Raw genomic sequence first — 23,562 nt, forward strand, 5'->3', positions numbered from 1 at the left:
TCAAAAGAAATAGAGGTTGCCAGAGTGCTAAACATTCTAGCAATTTTTTATAAATGGGAGGTAGTTCTGAAAAGAACTTTTTTTTAAATTGTTTTTGTTGTTTTATATTTTTGTTATTATTTTTCTGAACATTTGTTTACTTTTTTTGTATTTTTTGAACGGTTTTATATATTTTTTGGTTTTTTTGGGGGGGGGAACGAAAATGATTCATTATAAAGGGCTCAACAGGAGCAACAAAAAAAAAAGATAATTTACTTTCTGGGGCGTTTTGGACATTTATGATTTTCAATAGCTCTGTTAATTAAATGTATGCTACTCTCCCTATAGCAAAGTAATTGGCCGCAAAAAATGCAGACTTGCTTCACGACCCCGAAGTTCATCTGAATGTTCAGTGATGTCACTGACCATGTCATAAATGATCTAATATGTGACATCATCAGCAGTGGATTGCGGGTGCGCGAAATATAGTTAGTACAACTAACTATATAGGAGCAATTTCATTGGTTTTGTATGAGTAAAATGGCCAACTAACTATAACACCACTAAAACTTATAGTTTTTTGAGTGAATTTCAAAGGTTTTTTTAAAAACTAATTCCTAACTATATAACTCCTGAAACCTATGGTTTTTTCAGTGAATTTCAAAGGTTTTTTCAAATGCTAATTCCTAACTATATAAGGCCTGAAACCTATGGTTTTTTCAGTGAATTTCATTTTTTTTTTCTTTTTATTTTCAGGTTGCAAACACACAGAAACTAACACAGTTACATGTTAAATATATCAACGTAGCACAACAACATTGTCATATTTAGAAGTTTACACAAATGAATATATATTTTTTTTGTTATTTTAAATTATTTCCTCTTGAATCCATTGTTGTACCGGAGCCCAAATTGTCATCCCTAGTTGTCTCTTCTTCCTTCCCTTGGTTACATATATAGCTGATTCAAAATTAAACTTTGCTAAAAAGCGGGCTCTCCACATCGAAAACGATGGTGGAGTTGAATTAATCCATTCCTGAGTTATACATGCTCGATATTCAGCTAACATAATAAAAATCAAATGTTGTTGTTCAAATATTAATGTATCAGATGAAAGTCCAAATAAAATCAATTCCGGTGTAAGAATTATCAGTTTTCCTGTAATTCTTTCAATATAGAGTTGTAATTGCTGAATAAGCCCATGTAGTTTGATGCATGAGAAAAACATATGTATTGAGTCTGCTCCTATATGCATACATCGGTTGCACATTATACCTGCTGTGCCCCCCCATTTCATAATTTTTTCCGGTGTGTGATAGAGGTTAAACATTGCCATATAATGCTGAGTTCTTGATCGTCCTGTAATCAGAATATTATTAGCCATTATAATTGATTCCTCCAGCATCAGATTATCTACATTCAACTTTTCTTCCCATTTTTGTTGAATCCCAGAAAGATCATCAGATAGAAAAGTCATAAAAATTTTGTAATAGTATCCTATTTTTCTTTTAACATACAGACTATCTATCAACAAGTCTTGATAATTATTAAGCATTAATGAGTTTAGAAAGCTAGATACCTGTAGATATTTAAAGTAATCTTGCGAAGGAATTTTAAATTCCTGTTGTAAATCGGAAAAGGATTGTAGAGTATTTGCATTAGTCAGATATAAATCACTCAGAAAATATATACCACTGTTATTCCACCTTTTCATCACTGCGTCTCTAAAAATGGGGGGAAAGCAGTGTGGAGAATTTAGGGGAGTATATCTAGTAACCTTGGAGATCCCCACCAATTTTTTAATGATTCTCCATGCTTTAAAAGCTGCTGATATGATCTTAAATTTTGTTTTTTTGTAGTAGCTTGGTTCTATTATTCTTAGAAATTGATTATTAGAATCCAAGCCTAGAACTACTTCATAGATCGAAGGAGAGTGTGCATTTGAAATGGGAGTTTTTTTGCCCACAATTAATGGTGCGATACACGGAAGTATTGTAGCAAAATAATAAAATAACAAATGCGGAACAGACCATCCCCCTCTATCCCTTGGCAGTATCATATTTTTTATATGCCCTTCTGATGCCCTTGTACCCCCATAAGAATCTTCCTGACATTCTTTCAAGTTCTTTAAAATACTCCAACGGGAATTCCAAAGGAATTGTTCTAAATAAGTATATAAATTTTGGCAAAATTAGCATTTTTAGTACATTATTTCTGCCGTATAGGGATAGATGCAAATGGTCTATTCTTTCCAATGTTGAGTTCGCTTTCCTCAAAATCGGGGAAAAATTTAGGTCTGGAATTTTTATTATAGGAGTAGTTAATTTAATCCCCAGATATGTTGCTTCACGGACTATATTGCCAATAGATGGAGGGTCTTGACTGACATAGATTATTTGCGTCTTAGATAAATTTAATTTGTATCCTGAAAAGGAGCCGAAATTATTTGCCAGATCTTCAATTCTAGGAAACGTCCTCTCTATATCCGTAGTAAGTATGACTAAATCATCTGCGTATGCAAGGGCTCTGTAATTTATACCCCCCACTGTCACTGGAGCAATATATTCATCTTGGTTTAGTTGGTTAAGAAAGATATCAATATAGATAGCAAAGAGGAGTGGGGAGGATGGGCAGCCTTGACGTGTTCCACGTTGAATTGGAAATACTTCTGATTCCCCAGGTTAGGACATGGACTTTTGACAGAAAATTGTTAGTGGATACTGAATACGTAGATATTATGACTAAATGGGTAAAATAATTTTTCGATATAAACAGAGGGACGGCCTCAATACAAAATGTTTGGGATGCATTTAAGGCGGGGATCAGAGGAGAATCATTATCATATGTTATTAAAAAACAAAAAATAATACGAGAAAGGGTAGATCAAGGCTTTAAAAATGTATTATTATGGGAAAAAAATGTATCAACGGCAATTATTCAAAGTCTTCCAATTGCAGATATTGAAACGAATTTAGCAATCCATAAAGCTGCTTTATACGAATCTTTTGCTTCAAAATTGGCAGGGATAATAGCGACTCATAGATCCCAATTGTATGAGATGGCTGAGAATGCAGGGAAAATTTTGGCTAAAAGAACTAGGCAAAAAGAGGTTTACAATACAATTGATTCAATTAAAGATGAAGCAGGACATGTACATAATAATCCTGAAGAAATTCTAGAAACTTTTCGACAATTTTACCAAAAACTATATACGTATAATGATGATTCTTATTCTTCGCAAGATTGTATGAACTTCGCTAGAGCTAATACTCTACCACTTCTATCTTATGATCAAATGTTAGCTCTAGAGGCTGAAATCTCTTGGGAAGAAATTGAAAAAGCATTAAATTCTTTAGCATTAGGAAAAGCCACTGGACTTGATGGCATCCCATTGGAATTGTATAGGGTTTTTAGAAATGCTATAAGACAAGATATACTTATCACCTTCCTAGAAGCACAGAGAGGTTTTCCACCGGATTCCTGGGCCCAGTCGCTGATAATGACATTCCTTAAAAAAGATAAAGATCCTCTAAACCCGGCGTCATATAGACCGATATCTCTAATTAATACAGACAGTAAGTTATACTCAAAAATATTAGCAACACGATTGTCAAAAATAATTGTAACAATTGTATCCCGGTGGCAACACGGGTTTATCCCAAATAGGGACACAGCAGATCATGTACGGAGGGTCGTAGCTATTATGGACTGGGCTGAGGGAACCGAGACATCAATAGGGATCACCCTATTGGATGCCGAAAAAGCATTCGATAGGGTGACATGGCCCTATCTATGGGATTTGTTAATAATAAAGGGCTTTGGTGAGGGAATCATAACTGCTTTCAAAACCTTATATAGAAATCCAATATCATCAGTGAATTTCAAAGGTTTTTTAAATGCTGATTCCTAACTATATAAGGCCTGAAACCTATGGTTTTTTCGGTGAATTTCAAAGGTTTTTTAAATGCTAATTCCTAACTATATAAGGCCTGAAACCTATGTTTTTTTCAGTGAATGTCAAAGGTTTTTTAAATGCTAATTCCTAACTATATAAGGCCTGAAACCTATGGTTTTTTTCCGTGTTTTAAAAAAAAAAAAATTGATTGGTTAACTGGCTTATTAAGTGTATCTTAGTGAATACATATATTAGCGAATAATGTTTAAATATTTAAATATATGCATGAGTGATGTAATATGTGACGTCATCAGCAGTGCATTGCAGACGTGCAAGTTATAGTGAGTCCAACTAACTATAACGTGGGAATTTCAATGGTTTTATGTGAGTAAAATTTCCAGCTAACTATAACTGGTGTGAAACCTATGGTTTTTTCAGTGAATTTCAAAGGTTTTTTAAATGCTAATTCCTAACTATAACTGGTGTGTAACCACTTTATTCCAATCAAGATGACTTCAGGTGTGCCATACTTTTGTCATAAGTAAGACTGTTAGCGCTCTAGTTGTTCTTTAGAACACTCTGGGACATTCTGTCATTGGGCTATAGTTGGGCTACATCTGGCTGATATTTGGGCTACATTTGTTTTTTTTGTCTCTGGTGGCCATCATTGGGCTATATTGGGCTACATTGGGCTACATTGGGCTACATTGGGCTACATTTGGGCTCTAACATATATATAGCCCAATGTAGCCCAATATATATTTTTTCAAAGTAAATTTTCGTGAAAACCACTGGAGCGCATATCTTGAGACATAGCAAAGGCACATCGGGCTACCAGTCCCTACAATTTTGCCAAGTTTGGTGGAAAAGCATTTAGCCGTTCGGGCTAAAAGTGAGTCCAACCGCCCTATGGAAATTAACATGAGGAAAACACGTTTTGGGACCCCCTTTTATCTCGGCCCCCGCTTGACGAATCCCACCCAAACTTTCAGGGAAGGAGCCGAGCGCCGCGAGGCAAAGTTAACGAAAATTTCAGGAAGATTCCTCAACCGGCGCCAAAGTTATTCCCAATAGAATGTTACAATTTCCCTATGGAAAACAATCCTAACTATATATACCTACTGGCTATCGCCAGTAGGTAATATATATATATATATATATATATTCACTGAAAAAACCATAGGTTATAGACCATATATAGTTAGGAATTAGCATTTACAAAACCTTATTTTACTCACACAAAACCATTGAAATTCCATATATAGTTAGTTGCACTAACTATATATCGCGCACCCGCAATCCACTGCTGATGATGTCACATATTACATCATTCATGACATGGTCAGTGACATCACTGATGACATCACTGATGACATCTCAAATGACATCACTGATGACATGACTGATAACAACATCCAGTGATTTTTTGTTTCTGTAAAGTTTAAATATGTCTTACATATTGAAGATTGAGTGGATGTGTAAGTGTCTGGACGAAGGATTTAGTAGGTGCATGACTAACTGTATGAGTGAGTGATTAAATGTGTCTCACTGAGTGCATGGGTAGTGACTAAACTGTCTTAATTTGTGCATCATTATGTCTGTTGTTCTGTAAACTGCTGCATGTGTTGATCAGTAGCTGTATGAGTAACTATATGGGTTATTGATTGATTGCCCAAGCATTTGTATGGGAGACTGAGTGTGTGTGTGGCTGGCTGGGAGGTGTGTGACTCTGTGCAGATCAATGTGTACTTGTATCAATGATTGTATAAGAAGGTAAGTATGTGTTAGTATATGTTTGAAAATGTAAGGTGCTCTATGTTTAACTGTATAGACAAGAAAATGGAAGTGTCATTGATTCTTTACATGACTGACTAGGTGAGTGAGTAACTCCATGGATGAGTGGCAGACTGTGACTGTCTGTATAGGTGTATGAGTGCATATGATAGTGTTGTAAAGATGAGTGATTGTATGTATGAATGATTGTATGGGTGAATGAGTGAAGGTGTGTGTAGACGTAGGAATCAGTGAGTGCGTATGTAGTAACTAGTATTGGTGTGTCAATGGTTTCAAAAATTATACTCTGTATTTAACACTGGGTGAAACAGAGGTTATATTAAAATGTGAGGAGATGCATTGTATTGTCACATGAATGATATCATCAGTGATGTGGTCATTGATGTCAAATGAGATGTCATCAGTGATGTCATCAGTGATGTCATTTGAGATGTCATCAGTGATGTCATCAGTGATGTCACTGACCATGTCATGAATGATGTAATATGTGACATCATCAGCAGTGGATTGCGGGTGCGCGATATATAGTTAGTGCAACTAACTATATATGGAATTTCAATGGTTTTGTGTGAGTAAAATAAGGTTTTGTAAATGCTAATTCCTAACTATATATGGTCTATAACCTATGGTTTTTTCAGTGAATTTTCAAGGTTTTGTAAATGCTAATTCCTAACTATATATGGTCTATAACCTATGGTTTTTTGAGTGAATTTCATTGGTTTTTTAACAGCTAATATCTGTAGCTGTAACATGTATTCTTCTTTAAATCCAAAAATATATTTTATATGTTTATGAATAATTTTTTTTTTAAATATTTTTTTTTCTTCGTTCCCGCTTCGCAAATCGGGAAGCTTCCCGTTAGCTGACCTTGATGCCGCGAAATAGACCGCGAGCCGGTAAACGTTTCTTTACCGCAACTGCTGCGTTAGAAAACAACATCGTGACGCCTCCCGTCCGCATGACGTTTCGCGTTGTCGCGTGATACGTCATATGACGTGCTACGTTAGCGAACTGGTACGCGAAGCGAGTCGCAAAGCGCAGGTTTCTGGAAGCAAACCGGGAGGCCCTGCAAAGCGCTTAACGTAAACACAGCAGGTCATGTGACTTGGTAATAACACTTTTCATTGGTTCATTTCACTTTTGGTTTCCTAATGATGTAAGACTAGGTCATATAATCTAAAATGAACACTTTTCATTGGTTGAGAACTCTTGTTTTTCCCAAATGATGAAAATCCCTCCTTCTTTCCTCACTCTGACTTTCATCATTGTGAGAGAAAGACCCTTTGTGATCACTGAGCAATGGCTTCTTTAGTAGCTTCAGCTGGTGCTTCCCCACCACCTCCACCACATCCAAGGAAGAGTGGACCACCTGCTCAAGTTATAATTCAACAAGAAGAGGAAGAAGAGGAACAGGACGACGAGCACGAAGAGAGGCAGTTTTTGCCTGAGCAGCCCAGGACGTCTCACCGGAAAGAAAACTTCATTTGGCAATTTTTTTAAATTCCCAAAGGTCAGAAAAAAGTAAATGCAAGATACGTAACTTGCCTTATATGTCAAGATAGACTGTCCAGAGGAACCGAGAAAAAATACAGTTTCGGAAACTACACAATGCATCGCCATATGACTAGGTGGCATCCTAACAACTAGAGTGCTGCACAGTTTCGGAACGACCTAGATAATCTCCCTATTATGGCCAGAAGATCTGTTGTACCGGAAGTAACGGGACCAGAGGGCAGGGAGATGGTGCCAAATATACAAATGAAATTTGGTGAAGTAAAACACATCTGCGTATTTTGCGATGGATTCATTTCCTACGGAGAAAGAAGCATCACTCTGATCAACAGAGCTATTGACTATCATATGCAAGTTTGTACGAAACGCCCAAAATAATAAATACTTCTTTTTTTGTTTTGTTGCTCCTGTTGAGCCCTTTACAATGAATCGTTTTCATTGCCCCCTCCAAGAAAAACCCAAAAAAATATAAAACTGTTCAGAAAAATTCAAAAAAAGTAAAAAAAATGTTCCGAAAAATAATAAAAAAAATATAAAACAACAAAAACAATAAAAAAAAAAGTTCTTTTCAGAACTACCTCCCCGTTATTAAAAAATTGGTACAATATTTGGAACTGTGCCAACCTCTATTTCTCTTAGTTCGCTTCCCAGTTCGCTCGCCGGTACGCGAACCGGAAGCGAACCAAAAACAGTAAGTATAAGGGAAGGAAACAGACACTTATGTTAAAAGAAAGACAGCTATAGGGGAGTAAACTAGAGATACTATTACCCGTAATCCACTGCTGATGATGTCACATATTACATCATTCATGACATGCTCAGTGACATCATCAGCAGAGGATTGCGGGTTTTTTGGCAACGTACCTTATCCACGGTTTAATAACGCTGCCTTTTGCTTTATATAAGTTTTCAAATTGTATGAAATATATACCAATAGGTCGTTATGAACCTTTAGGTAGTGCTTTTCTTCATGATGTCTGGTCGCTTCCATACACATACAGATGTTTCAAAGATGATCAAGAAGTTTATCTGAATGGAGAGGAATGCACTGAGACGCCAGATCATTCACTAATGTGTAGGCACATACAGTTACACGGTTCATGCAACAAACACCGACCAAATATGGCTTGCGTGTTGCAAGGCACGCCAGTTCCTGCTATCATCCCCACATTCAAGTTGTTGGAAAATGGTAGTTATTTGATGCTCAATAATGAAGATTGTTCTGGGTTAATTAAAAGTATTCCTTTTATCGTAACAGTAAGTGAACGGGTTATTTGCTGCAGAAATGTTCTATTTCCTCCCACACATGAACATAGGGAGTTTTCAATCTCGCCACAAATACCAACCTTGGGAGCAGATTTCAACGGCATGCCAAGAATAAGAGCTCTTTTGTCTCAGAGAGAGGTGGCCTTGAGTTCGGCCCGTGAAACTTTCGTGCTTCACATAGCGAACACCCGTACAGAGGTGCAGACCCTTTTCAATTCAGATTTGCCTTTCCATTTCAGCAAGATGGTTCGGACTATCTCTAACGCATCCTCCACAAAGGCCCTGGCGCACTTTTTTAAAGTTGTTACCAGTGGTCTCGTGACTTCATTTGAGAAAATCTTTGGAGTCATCCCTGCTTTCTTTCATTGTATTTTTTCCACTCTGCTTCGTGGATTGCCATTTTTACTTGCATTACCAGCGGACGCTCTTGTGCTTTTTTACATTTTTAAATATGGATGTCCCTCCTATGCAACCTCCCGCCCTGCAGCTGCTGACACTGTTCCGCAATCGCATGCTAGAATATTATGGCACAATGCCGTTGGCGATATTAAGCACGGCATATGGATTATCTTTTCGATTCTCCTACTTCACCTGTGTCCAGCCTGTATTTCACTGCCTGACCTGTGATTTCGATTGGGCCATTGATTTGTGTCTCTGCGGACCGGTTTCTCCTGACGTCGACTTTAATCAGCTGATGACTCCTATCATTACTCACGAGTTGGTTTGTCCTGGCGAAAGGATTATGGCTGTGGCATTGATGCATGGACTAATTGGTCCCTGGAATTTACTGGCGGCAACACAGTCTTTCTTGGAACAGAGCTTTCTTGAAAACCCACGAGCTGTCCTCTGATGGTGATAGAGGATCCGGTGCTGGGAGAGCACGTATGTTCTTTTCCGCTTTTAAATTGGATGGCTGAACTGTTTTCGGATGAAGACGGTGACTTCCTATTGGAGGCTGTTGCAGCTTATTTTGCATACACAGTTATGTCATAGACCTTTTTCATGTTTGATATGCTGAGTACTAGCATTTCATTGACAATTCATTGACTTATTTGTCAAGTTTTTATTATTTACCTTGCCTATTGGCTTAAGACTCGATAAAGTACTTGGCTGTTTTATTTTTCTTTAGCATTAAATTTTCCTAGTTTTTAATGCTTTACCTTGCGGACCGTCCACATATAAACTTGCAATCTGCTCTCATGAGATGGCACTTCTATTATCTTATTCAGTTCGTTTCCGGATCATGGGGAGGTGTCATCTACGTCCTGGATATCTTTACACCGTGTTAAGTTAGCATGGGCTCATTACCGGTTTAAACGCCATTTTTCCTTTTTTGCAACTTCTGCACACGACACTTAGTTGTTGCTTTAGCTTTCAACCTAGTAGTTCATCGTGGTTTACATGAGAATAATATGTTATTGCTCTACTATCTGCTTTGCTTGTTAAACTATATCTGTACAGCGAGTGCTAAAGTTTCAAGAACAACACGATACAGAATTGTTATGAGGTCTGATCTCCACGACTTCATACTCATAACATAAGTGCAACTTCTGCCAATTCTGGGCATGAGGCGGGTTTTATATTGCTTTGCCGAACACACATACACAACACTTGATGCGGTTCACATGAAGAGAGAGCTGGTGTATGCTGATGTGATTCCTTCAAATCTAAGACACTAAAGTATGGGCACGCCCTAAACCAACACAAAGAGACCTTCTTAGCAAATAATATAATATGTGTATTAGGGAGGGTGAGATATAAGCAGCCGCGGGCCGTGGAGGGAGTTACGGTGAGGCAGGGAGGCGGGGAGGGGGAGAAGCAGGGTGGAGCCCTCTCCACCCTGCCCCTCCCCCTCCCCGCCTCCCTGCCCCACCGTAAATCCCTCCACGGCCCGCGGCTGCTTATAAGTGTTGCTAACTCTTATTCATTTACAGCATGTTAACATACTGTCACCATTCGCTTTTTATGTACTAGTAACTATGCTGGTAATTTTGCTACTGATAATATGTGTACTTGTATTATCTAAGATACTACGCCTGAGAAGACGGCATTAGTAAATAAACATTTCAAATACACATGTGTTCTTCTTAACTCCATGTTCTGGTTTCTAAGAAATATATAACGGCCGACTGTTCATGAGTTCCACTTATCCTGAGGTACTATAAGTTCATATTCTGGAATGTCTAAACATTGAGAGTTTGTTATATCCAATGTGACACTGTACCTAGCTTGCTAAGGGGTTTTTGATTACTAAGGTGAGTTTTGGGACACCCTAATTCGCCGAGGTTCCAATCCTCTGTCCACAGTTCTGTGTGAGAACAGAAACCCTGCAACAGGGGCACCCCCGACCCTTGCTGGAGCTTCATCACACTTGCGATACAACTCCAGCAATGCGCCACCTTTACGGCACAGATACATCACGCATCTGTGCTGTTTTTGCCCCATGATGCGCCGCATTGTAAATGCAGCACACCATAGGTGACGGAACAGCGGCACAGAATGACTAACACATCCCTGGTGATGCGCCAGTCATCATAAATCTATCCCTATGCTTCTTATCTTGTTAGAGATGAACCGCCATATGTATCATCAAAGTTTTTTGCATTTCCTAAATAGCGAACTTTAAGGAATAAATAGCGATTCTTTACCATTCCTAGTTTGCGATGAGCTATTTGCTAATTACAAATTACCCATTCATTTCCTTCATTTCCATAGGGCGGTTGGACTCACTTTTAGCTCGAACGGCTGAATGGATTTGCACGAAACTTGGCAAAATTGTAGGGACTGGTAGCCCGATGTGCCTTTGCTATGTCTCAAGATATATGCTCCAGTGGTTTTTACGAAAATTAACTTTGAAAAATATATATTGGGCTACATTGGCCTATATATATGTTGGAACCCAAATGTAGCCCAATGTAGCCCAATGAACCCCAACGAAGCCCAGTGTAGCCCAATGTAGCCCAAAGATGGCCGCCAGAGACGAAAAAAAACAAATGTAGCCCAAATATCAGCCAGATGTAACCCAACTATAGCCCAGTGACAGAATGACCAATCAGCGTCGCAAACCTCCGTTACGCGAAGCGGAGCGCTGTTACAGATATATATCTTTTTTTGAACGTTAATTTCTCAAAATCCACTGGAGCACATATATTGAGACCTAGCAAAGGCACATCGGGCTACCAGTCCCTAATATTTTACCAAGTTTCGTGCAAATCCATTCAGCCGTTCGATTATTATTATTTATTTATTTTTTTGCCCCGCGGGGCCCTTTTAAAACCTCCACATCAAACCTAGGGGGTCAGCGAGGATCTACTATTCCCCCTTATGGTCATTTGCCCCTTCGCTTTCGCCTCCTCTTGTCTCTCGATCCTACCGAGAGACAAGATGGCGGCCGCTACGGACTGTTTGGAATGTTGACAGACGCCGGAGAACCAATCAGCTTCGCTTCACAAAGCTCCGTTGCGCGAAAAGTACGCGTCCTGGAGCGCTGCCCGGTCCGCTGTTACAGATATATATCTTTTTTTAAACGTTAATTTCTCAAAATCCACTGTAGCACATATATTGAGACCTACAAAAGGCACATCGGGCTACCAGTCCCTACAATTTTGCCAAGTTTCATGCAAATCCATTCAGCCGTTCGGGCTAAAAGTGAGGCCAACCGCCCTATGGAAAACTCAATGTTAAAAACACGTTTTGGGACCCCCGTTTTTTCTCGGCCCCCCCTTGACGAACCCCCCCAAATTTTCAAGGGCTGCTCAGAAACAAAATGTGCCATTTTCCTGAAAATTTCAGCCAATTCCGTCCACAAACGCCAAAGTTATTAGACATAGAATTTTCAAAAATCCCATAGAGAAAAAATCCTAACTATATATACCTACTGGCGACCGCCAGTAGGTAATATATATATATATGGTAGTTAGTTGTAGTTATAGTTAGGACCTAGTTTCCATAGGAAATCCATAACATTCTATTTGGAATAACTCTGGCGCCGGTGGACGAATGTTCGTGGAATTATCCAAGAACGTGGCCTGCTCCGCTCCGCTCCTGAAGGAGTTGATCCGTCAAGCGGGCGTCGAGAAAAAAGGGGGGTCCCAAAATGTGTTTCCCCGTGCAATGTTGCTTATGACCTTTAGCCAGGACTACAGCCCCAACGGCTGAACGGAATTACACCAAATTTGGCAAAAAGGTAGAGTTCGGTTCGCAGATCACCCTTTTTGTTAAATGGTGTAAATGTGTTCAGTAGTTCCTGAGAAAATCAAAAGTAAAATCATAGATATATCTTGAGGCACTTACCGTAAGCTTACAGTACGCGTACCTGAGCACGAGCTGAATGCTAATTGTCTGTCAACACTCCAAACCAGGAAGTGTTGGCAGCCATCTTGTGCCTCGGTAGAACCGAGGTACAAGAAAGCAGAAAAACAAACATGCAGAACGCAAAAAGGGGGCACAGTAGAAACACACTGACCCCCTAAACCTGCTCAGGGAGGCACCCCTCCCCCCAATCTTTTTTTTTTTTTTTAAAAGGACGCCCCTGGGGATGGGGTCGCCAGGGCCAAAGGTGGCCACAGGAGAGGGCAAAGTAGCCCCCTCCTAATTTAATAAAAATCAATAAAAAATGGGCCATGCCCCGGGGGATGGGGTCCCCGGGGCGGAGTATGGCCCTGGGTGGGGGGCCACGCAGCCCCTTTCCCGAATAAAATTAAAAAAAAGAAATTGGGGGCAGGCCCTGGGGGATGGGGTCCCCAGGGCCCAAAAAAAATGAAAAAGAAGGGGGCTACACAGCCCCCCTTCTTAAAAGTATATATTTTTTTTAATGGGATCGGGAGGAGGCCACGCCCCTCACTGCATTGCAGAGAGGTATAAAAAGGGGCTTAGCCTCATTACACCTCTCTGCAACGCAGACCCCTGGCGCATACTGGAGGTTCCTTGTGGGCTAGTTGACCCCCAGGGACTCCCAGTATGCAAGGGGAATTAGTTCCACCTCTGAAAAAGCACCAGGGGGCTACTATGCAGAGAGGTATAAAAAGGGGTATATCCTCATTACACCACTCGGCAACGCAGCCCCCTGGCACATACTGGAAGTTCCTGGTGGGCTAGTTGGCCCCCATGGACCCCCAGTATACAAGCGGACTTAATTCCCCAACTTAGAATGCGGAACAGGGCGTGTTTGCACAGTGGTGAAGGTAGGGGGCGGGGCTAGAGGTGATATGTGTTCAAACATGCCGTGTGGCACGTTTTAAGTTGGTGGACTTCAATTCAGAGGTCCCCTAGAGGCCAACTAGTCCAACAGATACCTCCGGTAAGCACCACGGAGCTGCATTGCAGAGTATAATGAACACCTGCCTGCAACGCAGTTCCCTGACGCATACTAGAGGTACCTGGTGGGCTTGTTGGCTCACAGGGGACCTCAGGATTGAAGAGGAACTAATTCCCCAACCTAAAACACACCACAGGGCGTGTTTGCACACATGTTACTTCAGGGCCCGCAGCCTTCCTTCACTATTGAGCAAAATATTCCTGTAAAATCAGCCAAACTACGAATTCCAATTTACTCACCTATTATCACAAGATATGTCAGTGCTGCATCTTTGAGCGCACTACTGATCCTGAAAAGTAATTCTAACCATACTTACAGTAACTTGAATTTCCTTCCATAGGCTAACATTGACTGGTTTCACTTGGAAATGTTTCTAAGTGTGCAGTTTTGGAAGTTTAAAAAATTCATCTAAAATCAGCTGAACTACGAATTCCGATTTACTCACCTGTAATCAGGAGAGACCTCAGTGCTGCATCTTTCAGCCCACTACTGATACTGAAATGTAATTCTAACCGTAGTTACAGTAACTTGAATTCCCTTCCATAGTCTAACATTGACTGGTTTCACTTGGAAATTTTTTAAGTCTGGAGTTTTGGAACTTTAAAAAATTCCTCAAAAATCAGCTGAACTACGAATTCCGGTTTACTCACCTGTTATCAGGAGAGACCTCAATGCTGCATCTTTCAGCCCACTACTGATCCTGAAAAGTAATTCTAATTGTAGTTACAGTAACTTGAATTTCCTTCCATAGGCTAACATTGACTGGTTTCAATTGGAAATTTTTCTAAGTGTGGAGTTTTGGAACTTTAAAAAATTCCTCTAAAATCAGCCGAACTACGAATTCCAATTTACTCACCTGTTATCAGGAGAGACCTCAGTGCTGCATCTTTCGGCCCACTACTGATCCTGAAAAGTAATTCTAATCAAAGTTACAGTAACTGGAATTTCCTTCCATAGGATATCATAGCCTGCTGTATAAAATAAATATAAATTAAAAAAATATTAAAAAAAATAAAAATATTACAATTTCAATATTTTTAAAAACATGTATTTTTACAATTTATTTAAAAAATATGTAATGTAATTTAAAAAATAAAATATCTAAAAATAAAGAATTTAAAATCATGTAGTAAATCAGTATAAAAAAATAAAACTACATTTAAAAATTATCATTTACAAAACCTTTGAAATTCACTGAAGAAACCGTAGGTTTCAGCCACGTTATAGTTAGGATTTAGCATTTAAAAAACCTTAGAAATTCACTGAAAAAAACATATTTTTCATACATGTTATAGTTAGCTAGACATTTCACTCATACAAAACCATTGTATGAAACCTATGTTTTTTTCACTGAATATATATTTTTATATATATATATATATATGTATATATATATATATATATTACCTACTGGCGGTCGCCAGTAGCTAGTTATAGTTAGGATTGTTTTCCATAGGAAATCCGCAACATTCTATTGGGAATAACTTGGGATCTGCCTGTAATTTTCCTCAAATTTGCCTAGCTGCGCTCCGCTCCTTTCCTGTTTGGGGGGGATTTGTCAAGCGGGGGCCGAGATAAAAGGGGGGTCCCAAAACGTGTTTTCCCCATGTTAATTTCCATAGGGCGGTTGGACTCACTTTTAGCTCGAACGGCTGAATGGATTTTCACCAAACTTGGCAAAATTGTAGCGACTGGTAGCCCGATGTGCCTTTGCTATGTCTCAAGATATGTGCTCCAGAGGATTTTGAGTAATTTAGGTTAAAAAAAATATATATATCTATAAGGGCGCCCCGGTACGCGCACCGGGGAGCGTACCAGTGCGCAACGCGAGTTCGCGCGCGGAAAGCTGATTGGCTCTCAGGTGTCTGTAAGCATTCGAAACAGTCCGGAGCGGCCGCCATCTTGTGTCTCTGTAGGATCGAGACACAAGAGGTGGCAAAAACAAAGGGGGAAATGACCAAAAGGGGGCAGGGTAGACCCCCCTGATCCCCTAGGTTTGATGTGGGGGCCATAAAAGGGTATACAAATATTTTTTTTTCGATTTTCGCGGGGGGAGCGTCTGGTACGCGCACCAGGGAGATTACCGGGGAGCGTACCAAAAATCAAACCCAGTGAAACAGTAAAATAATAATTAAAATGCTTAGAGGTAGGGTAGCTCTGCATAGAGTTGTTGTGTTGTGTGGGTGATATAAGTACCAGCATGTAGGTACCAATGCAGAGTTTTAAATTCAATGTAGATTGTCTCCTCTGTAGATAATTTGCATGTTGTTACAGAAGTTATTGTGGTATATGGAATCCATACCATAGTTTGAAAAGAGAAAAATGTCATGAATTTAGTGAAACAGTGGGAAGAACTTTAGCAATTCGAACAAGATAGCAAGAAGCATTAGGTACTGTAAGGGAGATTAAGGATATCTCGGGTAGGATACACTCAGAGTCCGAGGAAATAAGGGAAGTTTTCAGAGCTTTTTATGAGAAGCTATATGAGGAGCCGATAAGGGGAGATGTCAGGAAAATCAGAGACTATTTACACGAAATCCCGGCAACTAGATTTACGGGAGAGGAGGCAGACAGCCTAGAAGAGATATTTCAGGGGGAAGATATAAAAAATGCTATATTAAATCTCCCCTCTGGAAAAGCCGCAGGCCCAGACCTGATTCCAATAGAATTCTATAAAATATTCTGGGATACTCTAAAAATTGACATAACTAGGACAATGCAACAGGCGCAATCAGGTAATTCAATAACTGGGACATGGGGAGGCGCTGAAATAGTGATAATTTTTAAAAAAGGGAAACCCGCAGAAGAACCTGGGTCATATAGGCCTATCACATTGATGAATACGGACACTAAAATAGTTTCCAAGGCATTAGCGACAAGATACGCTAAGATAATAGATAGGGTGGTGAGTAAAAACCAACATGGTTTTATACCCGGAAGGGGCACCACCCACCATACGCGTAAAGTGATAACACTATTTGATGCTGCAGCAGTCTCAGGGGACCCGATGGCGATTATGTTATTAGATGCAGAAAAGGCATTCGATCGGGTCTCCTGGGACTACTTGTGGTATACCTTGGAAAGATCAGGAGTTAAACAGGGGTTTATTAAAGCAGTTCAGGCGCTATATGTAAACCCTGTGGCCTCAGTGCGTGTGAATGCGGGGATTACAACACAATTTGGGATAAGGAGAGGCACGAGGCAGGGGTGTCCCTGCTCCCCATTGCTATTTGCAATGTACATGGACCCACTAATCCGGAGAATAGAGATGAATGATCTAATAAAATCATTACCTACACGAACTGGTTATTGTAAGATATTGGCATATGCCGATGATGTTGCTGTAATCACACCAACTCCTACGGAGGCTATTGCTCAAGTGGAAATTGAAGCTCTGAAGTTCGGGGAAATCTCGGGTTATAAGCTTAATACCGCTAAGACCCAGATAATTAAAAACTCCTATACTACATGTACAGATAGCCGAGTTACTAAAGCTGGAACATATCTGGGAGTGATCATATCGGCTGATTTGGATAATCTAGTGGAAACAAACATAGCTCCTTTAATAAGTAGAGTAAGAAAGGATCTGGATAGATTAGACAACCTGCACTTATCAATTGTGGGACGAACTAACGTAGTAAAAATGCTGGTTTTACCTAAGTTTCTTTATTTTTTTAGAGCAATTCCTTTATTATTTGAGACTAACCTATTCAAGAAGATGGAAAATATGATTAACAGATTTATATGGGCAAAGGGAAAAACCAGGAGAGCACTCAGGTTCATGACATTGCCAAGAGAGAGGGGAGGGTGGGCACTGCCAGATTTAAGGTTCTATTATTGGGCAGCAGCTCTACAAAATATGGTTGGATTGGTGGGAGGGGGAGAATGGGAAGGGGGTAATGAGTTGGGATCATTGGCAATTTATGGCTTACTACTGGGGCCAGAAGCATAAAATCTTTTTTTAAAATACATTGAACGCAGCTACTTCAAAAGGACACGGTTCAAGACGCTTATTGCAGCACATACTGTGTGGAAAGCCTTCACTAAAAGATTCGAGCTGGGGCGATATAACGCATACACTAGACTGAAAGGAAATCCAAATCTGCCTGCGGAAGTTGTTTCCGGGCCCATATTGGCAGAATGGGAAAGAAAAGGACTTAGAAAGGTCGGAGATATTCTGGGGCTGCAAGGTGTTTACCAGTTTTCTGAACTACAAACCAAGTTTGCATTAGACAAAAGACAATTCTTTAAGTATTTACAAATTAGGAGCTTTCTTTATAGTAAGAAAGGTGGCCCATCAGGATTCAGTAAAAATGCAATCATGGAAGTAATACAAGCAGGGGAGGAGTGTACTATTAAGAGATTTTATGCTGAGTTATTGATCTCAAAAGAGGACGATACAGAAAAATGTGCAACTAAGTGGAAACGTAATTTGAAAATTAGTGAGGATAACTTGTATATATCTTTAGAAATGGGGTATACACTGTTATGCTCAGCACCTCTACAGGCACAACACTATAAAACATTGTATCACCTCTACCACACGCCTGCTAAGATAGCCCAATGGGGTGGTATAACTGGAACTACATGTTTTAGATGTGGAGGTTTAGAAGCAGACTTAACACATGTATTTGCAACATGCCCTCATCTGCAGTTACTTATAAAAGATATCGAGGGTTTCATAAACCGAGTATTAGGAATAGATATTCCTCTAACTCCCTCAACTATCCTTCTGGGGGTAAAAGAGGAGGAGGGACAACAGCAGAGCAACACCAGGGCGGAGGGCAGAGGGGAATACTTCTTATTTCTAGCCATGTCGGTTCTGAGACTTTGTACTGCATCGGTATGGCAAGACTCTAAGCCGCCAACATTTCATCAATGGCTGGCTACATTGCTGACAACATATAATTTGGAGGTTGAGATTTATGCAAGGAAGGGGAAAAAGGGAAGGAAAACTGGTAGACAGATTTGGGGCCCTATTACTTGCTGGAAAGAAGAGAGTATGGATTGAAAGACTAGATTAATTTATCTGTTTAATATGGATTGGACTGGTTAGAATGCACTAATATTGTTTGATATTCATGTAACTGGTGCTTTCCTTTTTTTATTAATTTTTTTTTTTTTTCTTTTATTTTTGTTGTTGCTTGATTGGATTTGAAAAAACTGTATTATTTTTGGTAATATGCCTTGCTATGTGTATTATATAACCCATTGTCATGCCCTGTATGTAAAAAGTGGGTAAAATCTGCTAATAAAAATATAAAAAAAAAAAAAAAAAAAGGGGGGTCCCAAAACGTGTTTTCCCCATGTTAATTTCCATAGGGCGGTTGGACTCACTTTTAGCTCGAACGGCTGAATGGATTTTCACCAAACTTGGCAAAATTGTAGGGACTGGTAGCCCGATGTGCCTTTGCTATGTCTCAAGAAATGTGCTCCAGAGGATTTTGAGTAATTTAGGTTAAAAAAAATATATATATCTATAAGGGCGCCCCGGTACGCGCACCGGGGAGCGTACCAGTGCGCAACGCGAGTTCGCGCGCGGAAAGCTGATTGGCTCTCGGGTGTCTGTAAGCATTCGAAACAGTCCGGAGCGGTCGCCATCTTGTGTCTCGGTAGGATCGAGACACAAGAGGTGGCAAAAACAAAGGGGGAAATGACCAAAAGGGGGCAGGGTAGACGCCCCCTGATCCCCTAGGTTTGATGTGGGGGCCATAAAAGGGTATACAAATATTTTTTTTTCGATTTTCGCGGGGGGAGCGTCCGGTACACGCACCGGGGAGATTACCGGGGAGCGTACCAAAAATCAAACCCAGTGAAACAGTAAAATAATAATTTAAAGTGCTTAGAGGTAGGGTAGCTCTGCATAGAGTTGTTGTGTTGTGTGGGTGATATAAGTACCAGCATGTAGGTACCAATGCAGAGTTTTAAATTCAATGTAGATTGTCTCCTCTGTAGATAATTTGCATGTTGTTACAGAAGTTATTGTGGTATATGGAATCCATACCATAGTTTGTCAGGAAAGTAGAAACAACATGGAGGCAGGAGATGAAAAAGAGATGTCAAATACACATTGGATATAATATAGTGGGAGAAAGGAAGTAACTATGAGGAAAATTACTATGTAACATAAAAAAGTTGCACAGTATACTATAAGTCTCACATTATATTATATTCATTTTGGTACTATTTCATGAATTACATATAAAAAGAATAATGTCTGGAACAATTTTTAATTATTAAATAAAAATGTATTGCTCTGATTTTTCAAAATGTAATAACACTTCCAACATTATTTCGTCAGGAATGTCCTCATTTGGATTCCATGATTCCATTTCTTCCACATATTTAAGAAACTCTTGATCAAGAGATCATATCTATTTGTTATTATTAATGCTATTATAATGTCTATATGCAATTTCTTTCCGTGTTAAGCATCTACTGCTAATTGCACAGACAATAGGAATATATATATCTAATCACATCTTTAGAGAACATTGCCTTCTACCTCATATCTATTTGTTATTATCAATGCTATTATAATGTCTATATGTAATCTCTTTCCTTGTTAAGCGCTCTGATACCCACGGGTCTTGTCCGCGCTATACAAAACTCTATAAATAAATAAATAAATAAATAAATAAGAGACTGATCCAAAAAGTCTAAATCATCGAGATCAATTTTGAATGAAACATTACATTTATTTTGTTCTCCTTCCATTTTGTTGCTGTAAATTGCATAAAAAATAAAGATATCAGTAGAGATCGGGCACTGTTAAGTTTAAGTTCAGACAGGTACTTCTTAGTTTTTAACAGTGAAGTTATCTTTGGGCAGTGTATGGTATCAGGCAGGAAGTAGAACTATTAAAAAGTGCATGTGATGAAGACTAAGTAAAATCATAATTATACTAGAGAAGCCTAACTTAATCCAAAAATATAATAGAGAAGCGTATCTCAAGCTATAACTATAACAGAGGGACAATAAATAACTATCAGAAAACGTTTTTACTTATTAATTTAAAGTGCTCCTTACAAATTAACAACTTACTTTTGAGAGAGATGAAGAAGAAAAAATGTGAAAATCCTTTCAAGATGTAACTCTGGTAGTTGTAGTCAAAATGGCTGTGTTTCCCTCTTTTTTCATTTATATTCATGTACATAACCAATCAAATGTCAGGAAATAATGCTAGACATTGAAAGTAACATTTTAATTGGTTGTCAATTCTAACACTTCAGATGTGTTTTTGTCATGTAATTTACCTCAGGATATTTAGACAGGGCTACAGGCCAAATGGCTCAATGGAATTCCATCAAATTTGGGAAAATGGTAGGGACTGGTATGTAGTATGGCCTATTCTATATTTGGTGAACATCTCTACAGAGGTTTTTATGTAAATTAACTTTTACATTTTTTTGGGAGCGCTTACCGGTGAGCGCCCCGGTACGCGTACCGGTAAGCGCAACGGGAGTCCTCCATCTTGTGTTTCGGAAGAATTGAGACACAAGATTGAGGACAAACAACGTTGGGAATGGGTTAAAGGGGGTACGGTAGACACCCCCTGACCCCCTAGGTTTTTTGAGGGGGTCTTAGGAGGCCCATATAGGCCCAAATTTTTTTTCGCGGGGGGAGCACCCGGTACGCGTACCGGGGAGCGTACCAGGGAACGTACTTTGGTGAAAAACAGTGAAAAAAGTTAGAGAAAAGTAATCATTTTGAGTGATCAGAGGTAGGGCAGCTCTGAAAAGAGCTTTTGGGTTCTGTGGCTGATTTAGGTACCTACAAGTAGGTTCCAATGCACAGTCTTATATTCAGGAGGAATATTCTATTTCCCTCATCTGAGAAGTGCACACCATCTCCTCTGTAGATATCTTGCATGTTGTAACACAAGTTATTGTTGTATATTGAACCCATTCCATAGTGTCTCATGTAAGCAGAAACAGATTTATTCACATGTTTCCGTGCTTTCTCAAATTGTGGACAAAATTGGTTGGACCACTTCCATTGCTGTCTTTGGCATATATTGGAATATACCTAGGTAGTTTGTGGAAAAAGTGTCATCAATTGCCCAAAGGTGTCCTTTAAAACCATTTCCAGACCTACCCCAGTCAAAGTGCCTAGGTCATTTCCACCACAGTGCAAAATTATAAAGTCAGGGTGTGGCAGATGGTGAAAGGTTTTCACCAATGGTATCAATTGATGACATCTCAATCCTCTTTGGCCAATCCATTTGATGTGCACATTTGGTAAATAAAGGTTGTGAAAATTTCTGAGAGCTGCATACCTTTGAGCCCAGTGGATGTAGCTCTGTCCAATAATCCAGACAGAGTACATGGTGAGAGGAGGTTCTGGTGCAGTCAGATGAAGTGTAGGAATGAAATGGCAGTTGGAACAGTAGGAGTTTGCAAAAAAAAAAAAATGTGGAGTTTCAGTGCTCTTGAATCACAAACAATGATTTGTGGATTCAGATAGTTGAAAACTGAAAGTTAGGGTGCATGGTTCTGTTCTGTGAAAGAAATAATTTGAATGGTTAAGAAAAAGTCATTAAAAGAAAGATTGCACCTCATAAGCTGGTGTATTGAGAGGTCAAACATCCTTGCTAAGTTCAATTGCAACATTTTAGAATAAACTTTTAACCCTGAGAGGTGAGTGAGGAGGGAGTTGCTATGGTAACAGGCAGAAAGGGCTAAGGGGGGAAGGGTGTTGCTTTGAAAATAGAGAGGGAAGAGTTTTAATTGGGTAACATGAGGGATATGTGTGTAGAATTAGAGGTTTTCTGTGCCATTCATGGTTGCAGTGCCTGGAGTACATACCTTTTGCTCTGCTAAAGAAATATTGGAGTGTGTATCTGACACTGTTCTCAATCTCCCAAAGCATTTGTAAAGGTTAGTTATGATTCATTTAATATAGATAGAGAGTTCAGATTAGGAAGCACATTGAGTTTCTTTGCTGTTGGTTTGTGTGATGTTTTTTGAAAATGCATTGTATCAATATTTGCAAGATAGAGGAAATGTATTTTGTAAAATAGTGAGTTTTCAGTACTGAAATGGAATGCTTGTACATAGGACCTGTGCTCTGATTCTAAAATGTTATTCAAAAAACGATTTGGGGGCAAAATCAATGGCTTTTACATTTTTGAGAAGGAATAAATAGTGTGTGCATAATTACATAAAAATATTTGAACCTTTCACAATCATGTCACCTGTGTTACCTCAGATTAGGAAGCAGACTGAGCTTCTTTGCTGTTGGTTTGTGTCATTTTGTTTGGTAAAGCTTGGTAGGAATGTTTGCAAGAGAGAGGAAATGTATTTTGTAAAATAGTGAGTTTTCAGTACTGAAATGGATGCTTGTACATATGACCTGCGCTCTGTTTCTAAAATGTTATTGTAAAAACGATTTTGGGGGAAATCAATGGTTTTACATTTTTGGGAAGGAATAAATAGTGTGTGCATGATTACATAAAAATATTTGAACCTTTCACAATCATGTCACCTGTGTTACCTCAGATTAGGAAGCAGACTGAGCTTCTTTGCTATTGGTTTGTGTCATTTTTTTGGTAAAGCTTGGTAGGAATGTTTTATAGAGAGAGGAAATGTATTTTGTAAAATAGTGAGTTTTCAGTACTGAAATGGAATGCTTGTACATATGAGCTGCGCTCTGTTTCTAAAATGTTATTGTAAAAACGATTTTGGGGCAAATCAATGGTTTTTACATTTTTGAGAAGGAATAAATAGTGTGTGCATGATTACATAAAAATATGTGAACCTTTCACAATCATGTCACCTGTGTTACCTCAGATTAGGAA

At 39.2% G+C, this 23,562-nt stretch overlaps 1 protein-coding gene across 1 annotated transcript in view; it reads right to left on the reverse strand.

Annotated features, from left to right (window-relative positions):
- The window catches only part of LOC144827048 (fucolectin-5-like), a 412,466-nt gene that overhangs the window by 220,980 nt on the left and 167,924 nt on the right, over positions 1 to 23,562 (reverse strand). The window lies entirely within an intron of this gene.

This window comes from Lissotriton helveticus, chromosome 4_1, assembly GCF_964261635.1.
Source record: "Lissotriton helveticus chromosome 4_1, aLisHel1.1, whole genome shotgun sequence".
In the NCBI taxonomy this organism is placed as follows: Eukaryota; Metazoa; Chordata; class Amphibia; order Caudata; family Salamandridae; genus Lissotriton; species Lissotriton helveticus.